Below are 7,744 nucleotides of genomic sequence, written 5' to 3'. Positions count from 1 at the left end.
GCCTGATGCGGGTCTCAAACCCACAAACTGTGAGATCATGACCTGAGCTGAAGTTGGATGCTTAACTGACTGAGCCACTCAGGTGCCCCTATTTTTATTTTTTAAGTTTATACATTTTGAGAGAGAGAAAAGACCAGCAGGGGAGGGACAGAGAGAGAGGGGGACAGAGGTTCTGAAGCGGGCTCTGTACTGCCACAGAGCCCTATGCAGGGCTTGAACTCATGAACCAGGATATCATGACCTGAGTCAAAGTCAGACAGTTAACCGACTGAGCTACCCAGGCACCACAAAATAATAATAATCTTTAAAAAGAATAATCATTGGAAACATTTACTGTTTGACATGTGGGATGCACCGTGCTATCTTTTACATCACCTCATTTAATCCTTGCAAAAAGCTAATGGGGGTTTCATGCCTGTTTTACAGGCCAGGAAATTGAGGCTTGTAAGTGAAGTCACCTGCCAGAGGCCACATTAGGTACAAAGTGGTAAAGTTAGGATTCAAAGCCAGGACTCTCTGACTTGAGAGTCCATGGGCCGGCTCGTGAATGGGAGCATGGGGGGGTGGGGGTGGGGAGCGGGTGTTGCCGATTGTTGGCAAGTTGGAGCTCCCCAGCTGGCTTGGACACAGTGCCTTAGGAAGGCCCTGCTGCCTCTGAATTGGGAGGGAAGACATGGTCTGGGTATCTTACCATCCTGCTGAAATAATCCTTCAGGATACCAGCATAAAACAGTGATTTTCTCTGACCTCTAACCTCATCAGGGGACCCAATATGTCTACTTTCTCCCTTCTCAGCTCCAGTCACAGAGAATGATTTTCAATTCCTCTGGAGGCCACATCCCCCAGGCTCCAGATGCCTGCAGGTGCTGTTACTCCTGCTAAAATTCATCCTGTTCTCTTTGGCCAGGGTAACTCCTCTCCTTTGGTTCACAGCTCAGCTAACCCCTCCTCCAGGAAGCTTTCCCTGACCACCACCCAGGCTTAGATGATTGGTCCCACAACCCCTACCAAAGCATTCAACTCTGTGTCAGGCACCAGCAGAAGCACTTTTCATTCAATACTGACAATATCATGCAATACTCACAAAATCTCTACGGCACATCAGAAACATCTGGGAAACTTTAAAATATATACATTTTTGCCCAGAACACTAGCCCTCAGAAACTCAGATTTAATTGGCTTAGAATACAGCCTGGACATCAGGATTTTTAAAAGCTTGCCAGCCAATTCTTGTACACAGCCAGGATGGAGACCCGCTGGCCTCTGAGATGGATGAGATCACGACACTCCTTTTACAGCCAGGGAAACTGAGGCACAGAGAAGTTAAGGACGTGGCCTAGGGTCACATAGCTAGCAAATAGTGGAGTAAGGATTTTAACCCAGTTGAAAGTCTGGCTTCAAAGCTTCATAGAAAAAAAGTCAATTGGTTTTAGTTAATTTCCCCAGCAATGGAGAGCCAGTTCTCTTCTGAGCCAGACACTGATGGCCCCTCCGGCACAGGATATTTTTAACCTCGAGAAGCCAGAGATTCTTGCAGACAGTCTGCAGTGATTTGGACACTAAGAAGATTGTTTGGGGGCTAGTGAGTCCTTTTCTTGCTGAGATAGCCCTCGGAGCCCAGGCTTTCTGTGCTCTGGAGCCAGGGGGTCCAGGATGGCTGGGGCAACAGGATGGGAGGGTGGGGTAAGTGTTGGCTCCACAGGAGCTGATGTTTCCAAAGATATTTCCCTACATGGTGGAGGGGGATGGGGTCAGGATTACCTCACCCAACCCAGACTCTTCTCCTTGCTCTCTGTCTGGAAAGGAGCTGGGAATAAACAAGTGTTGGAACTGGATGTGAATTCATGTCCCTCCCTCTTTCCTTCCCTAACCGGGTGGAGCCTTGTGAAATCTACAGAGCACGTCCAAACATATACATCAAACATTCTCCAGATGCTCTCCCTACGTGGCTTTGTGGGCAAATACTGGTATAGTTTTGGGGAAGCTGACTTGGGGGCACTTCGCAAAATGCAAAATACACATGGCCTTTGTGCAGGCGATTAGACTTACAGAGAATTTTCCTAGAAATATCCCATGAGCAGGCAAAGCTGTACACCCAAGGATGTTCACTGGAGCATTGCTTATAATCAGGAAAAACTGGAAACATCCCAAATGCCCATGCATAGGCATTTTCCTAAAGGAAAAGGAAATGGTGAACTGTATGTAGAGTATAATTCAATATTTGTTAACAATTATGTTAATATAGGAATAGAACAATTTGGAGGAATAGTCTCATCTACCTGTGGCTTTCTCTTCTAGTGGTTGAAGTGGGATTATTGGGGGGTGGGGGGTGGGAGTCTTTGACTATCTCTTCATATATATAGGATGCTTGGATTTTACATACAAACATGCAATAATTTTGTAACCAGAAAAAAATTAGGTTGAAAAATAGAAAACAATATGTTAAAATCACATGGATTCACTTTAAAACAGCTAATTTTATGTTATGTGAATTTTACTTCAATTTAAGAAAAAAGTCATTGCAACTCAAATTACCCAGCCAAAAGAGGATTCTGATAGAGCTGAGAGCAAAATATCACATGGATATTTTATAAAATTTACCTTTTTTAAAAAATAAAAACATCATTTTGTTTTCCTTAAGCTATTTGTTCATCTTTCCAGTGGTTTTTCCATGCTTTTCTCTCTTGTGTTTGCTTACCAATTAGTCATTATTTTACTTACTTGCTATTATAAATTCTAAAAAACTCACTCCCACCCACACCCCACACCACATGGGTCAGTGTTTGCCAGAGGATCCTCTGACATTCTCATCAACACAAAATTTGCCATGGGAGGGAGCACCATTGTCTATTTCCTTCAGACCTGGTTTGACACCCTGATTAGCCATCCTGGCAACCAACTAAGGTGGGAAGAAATGGTTGGGGCGCATTTCCAGATCACACCATCAAGGATACTTATATTGTGGGGCGCCTGGGTGGCTCTGTTGGTTAAGCGTCCAACTTCGGCTCAGGTCATGATCTCGTGGTCCATGAGTTTGAGCCCCGTGTCAGGCTCTGTGCTGACAGCTCCGAGCCTGGAGCCTGGTTCCAATTCTGTGTCTCCGTCCCTCTCTGCACCTCCCCTGCTCACATTCTGTCTCTCTCTCTTAAAAAATAAACATTAGGGGCGCCTGGGTGGCTCAGTCGGTTGAGCGGCCGACTTCGGCTCAGGTCATGATCTCGCACTCCGTGAGTTCGAGCCCCACGTCGGTCTCTGTGCTGACAGCTCAGAGCCTGGAGCCTGTTTCAGATTCTGTGTCTCCCTCTCTCTGACCCTCCCCCGTTCATGCTCTGTCTCTTTCTGTCTCAAAAATAAATAAACATTTAAAAAAAATAAATAAACATTAAGTAAATTTCATATAGTAAAAAAATAAATAAATAAATAAATAAACATTAAAAAATAAATAAACATTAAAAGTTTTTAAAGAGAAAGGAAATTTCAGCCTCTGGATAGCACACCTGGTTCCTCTTAAAGTTCTTAACATGGGGTCTCCAGGATGCCCCTTTGAGCAATTATCACTGACCTCTTCTTTCCATCAGGTTTGCTCAGCTCGGATACATTGGCTTATCTGAGGACTTTTCTTGAGTTCCTGGGACCATAGGTCATAAATGCAGGGTCTCCCCCAGTCCTAGGAAACCTATCCTGGGTTCTAGAGAAGGAGTGACATTAATTTATCTTATTCAGCCGGATTTGATGGCTGATCAGGAAGTAGTTGAGAAGAGTGGTCATGGAAAGCAAAGGGCTTTTAGTATCAAATGGTTCCTATGGCAAGTGTTCATTCCACAGACACCGGATTACTTTTACAGTAGAGAGAGAGCAGTTACTGCCTTAACCAGGTGCTTAAATTCAGCATCACTGAAAAATGGAAAGTGCAGTACAAAGTTCACAGAGCCACCTTTGAAGTTCTCTTGAATCTAATCAAGCTGGGAAGTCTTGGTTACAGGAAATATAGGGTGACAAAGGAATATGTTAATCAACACCTTGGGACACAATCAGATGAAGTCAGAATGTGGGACTCCTGCAAGATACCTGTCTTGGATTCTTCCAAAAAATCAATGTCATGAAGGAAAGAAAAAAGGCAGGGGGGGTTGTCTAGATTTTTAAAGACTTCACATGGAAAATAAAGTGGGGGCACCTGGTTGGCTCAGTCAGGAGAGCATGTGACCCTTGATCTCAGGGTCATGTGTTCAAGACCCATGATGGGCATGGAACCTACTTTAAAAGAAAAAAAGAAAGAAAAGTAAAGTGATGCAGCCACTCTAGAAAGTAATCTGGCAATTTCTTTTTTTTTTTTTTTTTTAACGTTTTTATTTATTTTTGAGACAGAGAGAGACAGAGCATGAACGGGGAGGGGCAGAGAGAGAGGGAGACACAGAATCGGAAAGCAGGCTCCAGGCTCTGAGCCGTCAGTCAGTACAGAGCCCGACGCGGGGCTCGAACCCACAGACCGCGAGATCGTGACCTGAGCTGAAGTCGGACGCTCAACCGACTGAGCCACCCAGGCGCCCCTAATCTGGCAATTTCTTACAAAATTAAACATGTAATTTCCCATATGGCCAAAGAATTAAAAATTTATGCTCACACAAAACTTGGTTTTTTCCTTAAAAAAATTTTTTTTAAGTTTATTTATTTTGAGAGAGAGAGAGAGAGAGAGAGAGAGAGAGAAAGATGGCACTTGAGCAAGGGAAAGGCAGAGAGAGAGAGAGAGAAAATCCCCGGCAGGCTCCACACTACCAGCACAGAGCCCAAGAGGGGGCTCGAGCCCACGAACCATGAGATCATGACCTGAGCTAAAATCTAGAGTCAGACACTTAACCAACTGAGCCACCCAGCCCCCCTTTTTTCCTTTTTCAGTAAGCTCTAGGCCCAACATGGCGCCTGAACTCACCACCCCAAGACCAAGGGTCGCGTGCTTTACTGACTGAGCCAGCCAGGGACCCTTGTTCACACAAAACGTGTACAGGAATGTTCTTAGAAGCTTCATTGGTGATGGCAAAATACTGGAAACAAGTCACATGTCTTTCAAAGGGTGAATGGTTGAAATAAACCCGTACTTCCATAAACGGAATACTACTCAGCAAGAGAAATGAATGAGCTATTAATCCATACAACCTGGATGGACCTCAAGGACATTATGTTTGGTTAAAAAGTCACATGGTCCAAATGTCACATACCATACGATTCTATTTATATACAACTCTGGAAATTGCCAACTATAGCAACAGAAGGGAGTGGGAAGACACAGGGAGGTGGGGAGGGGAGTGATGAATGTGTTCACTCTCTGGATTGTAATGGTGTCTTCGGTGTACATGTCTCAATACTTATAAAATTGTGTGCTTTAGGGGCGCCTGGGTGACTCAGTCGGTTGAGTGTCCAACTTCAGCTCAGGTCATGATCTCGCGGTCTGTGAGTTCGAGCCCCGCATCCGACTCTGTGCGGACAGTTCAGAGCCTGGAGCCTGCTTCGGATTCTGTGTCTCCCTCTCTTTCTCTGCCCCTCCCCCGCTCATGCTCTGTCTCTCTCTCCCTCTGTCAAAAATAAATAAACATTAAAAAAATAATAACATTGTGTATTTAAAAATGTGTGGTTTATTGAATGTCAATTATAACTCAAAAGAGCTGTTTGTAAAAAAAAGAAAGAAAGAAAAAAGAAAAGAATGATGGCTCCACCACAGCTCCCTGCTTATTTTCTTCATAGCACTGAAATAATCTGTAATTTTCTAGCTCATCTGTTCGTTTACTTGTGGCCTGTCTCAAAACTGAACTCCCCGAAGCAGCGATTGGGTCTAATTTACCGCTGGGGCGGTTTTCCCCAAGGCTGCCCTGAAGCAATAGATACCTGTCCACCACACCTTAGCCCTTAATAACCAAATCCTTTTGCTTACAGACCGGAGGAGTGTTTGATGGGAGATGGCCTACGCACGTCCACCTGGATCTGCCAGGAGCAAGGGTGGGCCTCTTGAGGGCGTCTGTCCTGGGACACCTCTGGGCTCCCTAGGGAGAGAACAAGACTAGAGGTAGCCAATGTAGCAGAACCCAGTACAACACTAGAATTAAAGTGACTTGGTTTCCAGCACAGCTCTGCCTGGAACGTCACAATGGGGACTAAGTAAAAGTAGAGCATCTTTTTCCTCCGGGGCTTTTAAGAAGCACTTGGTCAAGATTCACTCCCTCCAACCCTGGGAAATCCGTACCTCTCAACGGGGTCAGATACCTAATTATAAAACACATTACTTTACCATAATAAAAGATCCTCATACACATTTCACATTTTTGGGGAAATAACTTCACCGAGTACTATATACGTGCTCATGATCAGTTGGAAACGGTTAACATTCAGCACTGAAAAAAAATCTGCTCGGGTGACAGCTACTTGTTCCACAAACTTCTTTTCGATACATAAGTATTCAGTCTCCGTAGAGACTGTCAAAAATTGCCAATGCCGACTATATTTCAAGTCGTCATGGCGGGGTATTGGGAAAAGTTTTCAATTAGCAATAATCGCGCCTCGGATAAACCTCATTGGCTACGATACTGCCACTGCGCAAAGCTGGAGATCGTAACCACGCACTCTGCTCCCCCACAGATGACAACCACCTTTACAGTGAGGGTGGGCGACTCCAGGCGAATTCGTGCATAAGATGCGTTCTGCTTCCAGCAATTATATTTAAGACTGGTCTGCACCCGAGGCTTCTTGTTGTTGGATCGACTCGTGTCGAATATTCAGATTTTGTAAGTGACAGTGCATTCGCTGGGGATGCTGGGTAATCTTATGCAAATCGTCATGACATCACAGAGATGACCAGATTAAATGAATTTTGAGTTAAAAACCGTGAAAAAAAGTGATCAGTGGAAAGACAGGAAAAGCCAGAGTGAACCGAAAAAGGACAAGTAGCTACGTACTGACTACGTGGACAAGGGTCACAGCAAGTATTCGTGCAATGTCGGACGTCCGCCTGGCAAAAAGCAATACAGAGAATACAACACCAACAGCTGAGAGAACTAAGATACAACCAAAAGAAGGTAACTAACTGCGAACTGCATTTCCTACCTCCAAAACAAAGACGAGAAAAAATAACTTACAAAAAACAGAAAACTAGAGATCACTTGTCATTTCCACCCCCTAAAGCAGCCCAAAGCAAAACAAAACAAAAACACTTTTCTTTTTAAACTGAAATATTCAGTCTCCGTAGAGACTGTCAAAAATTGCCAATGCCGACTATATTTCAAGTCGTCACGGCGGGGTATTGGGAAAAGTTTTCAATTAGCAATAATCGCGCCTCGGATAAACCTCATTGGCTACGATACTGCCACTGCGCAAAGCTGCCGAGCAACGCCCCCTACTCATCATCCCCAATAGGCAAGCTTCCCATTACAGAAAAGTGATTTTTGAGTCGTACTGGAAAATGATGACTTGTTCTTTGTTTAAAAATTATACAACCATATGAAGATCTCTTGAAAATGCCTGAGCTGTTTCTAAGGATTTCGTTTCTTGATTTCACTTAACTAAGCTTTGATGGAGCCTGAGCAAAGCATTATGGGAGAGAAATATGCTAATAACTTAATTCATAGAATGAATTGCGGCAGATGAAAATGGGCTGTATCAGCATGCTGTTCCCTTGGCTCCCGATTCACAGCGTAACTGTCTTCTCCAAAATAGTGTTTTTAAAAAAATTGTGGTAAACTATACGTAATATAAAATGTAC

The 7,744-nt window shown here is 44.0% G+C and overlaps 1 long non-coding RNA gene and 2 other non-coding genes across 3 annotated transcripts; all 3 read right to left on the bottom strand.

Annotated features, from left to right (window-relative positions):
- Nucleotides 1–702: 702 nt before the first annotated feature.
- LOC125914104 (uncharacterized) lies at nt 703–6,613 on the bottom strand. The gene is made up of 3 exons (XR_007455199.1): nt 5,968–6,613; nt 2,050–2,173; nt 703–1,626 (listed from the first exon to the last, which is right to left on the bottom strand). It is a non-coding gene; the product is annotated as an uncharacterized LOC125914104 (long non-coding RNA).
- LOC125914975 (U4 spliceosomal RNA) lies at nt 6,450–6,590 on the bottom strand. The gene has a single exon (XR_007455517.1). It is a non-coding gene; the product is annotated as a U4 spliceosomal RNA (small nuclear RNA).
- A 609-nt stretch (nt 6,614–7,222) lies between the features above and the next one.
- LOC125914976 (U4 spliceosomal RNA) lies at nt 7,223–7,363 on the bottom strand. Its single transcript, XR_007455518.1, has one exon. It is a non-coding gene; the product is annotated as a U4 spliceosomal RNA (small nuclear RNA).
- Between the last annotated feature and the right edge of the window lie 381 nt (nt 7,364–7,744).

The sequence above is a fragment of the Panthera uncia genome (assembly GCF_023721935.1).
Source record: "Panthera uncia isolate 11264 chromosome D3 unlocalized genomic scaffold, Puncia_PCG_1.0 HiC_scaffold_8, whole genome shotgun sequence".
Lineage (NCBI taxonomy): Eukaryota > Metazoa > Chordata > Mammalia > Carnivora > Felidae > Panthera > Panthera uncia.
The sequence above is the reverse complement of the archived record's forward strand: the minus strand, read 5'-3'. Positions and strand labels throughout refer to the sequence as shown.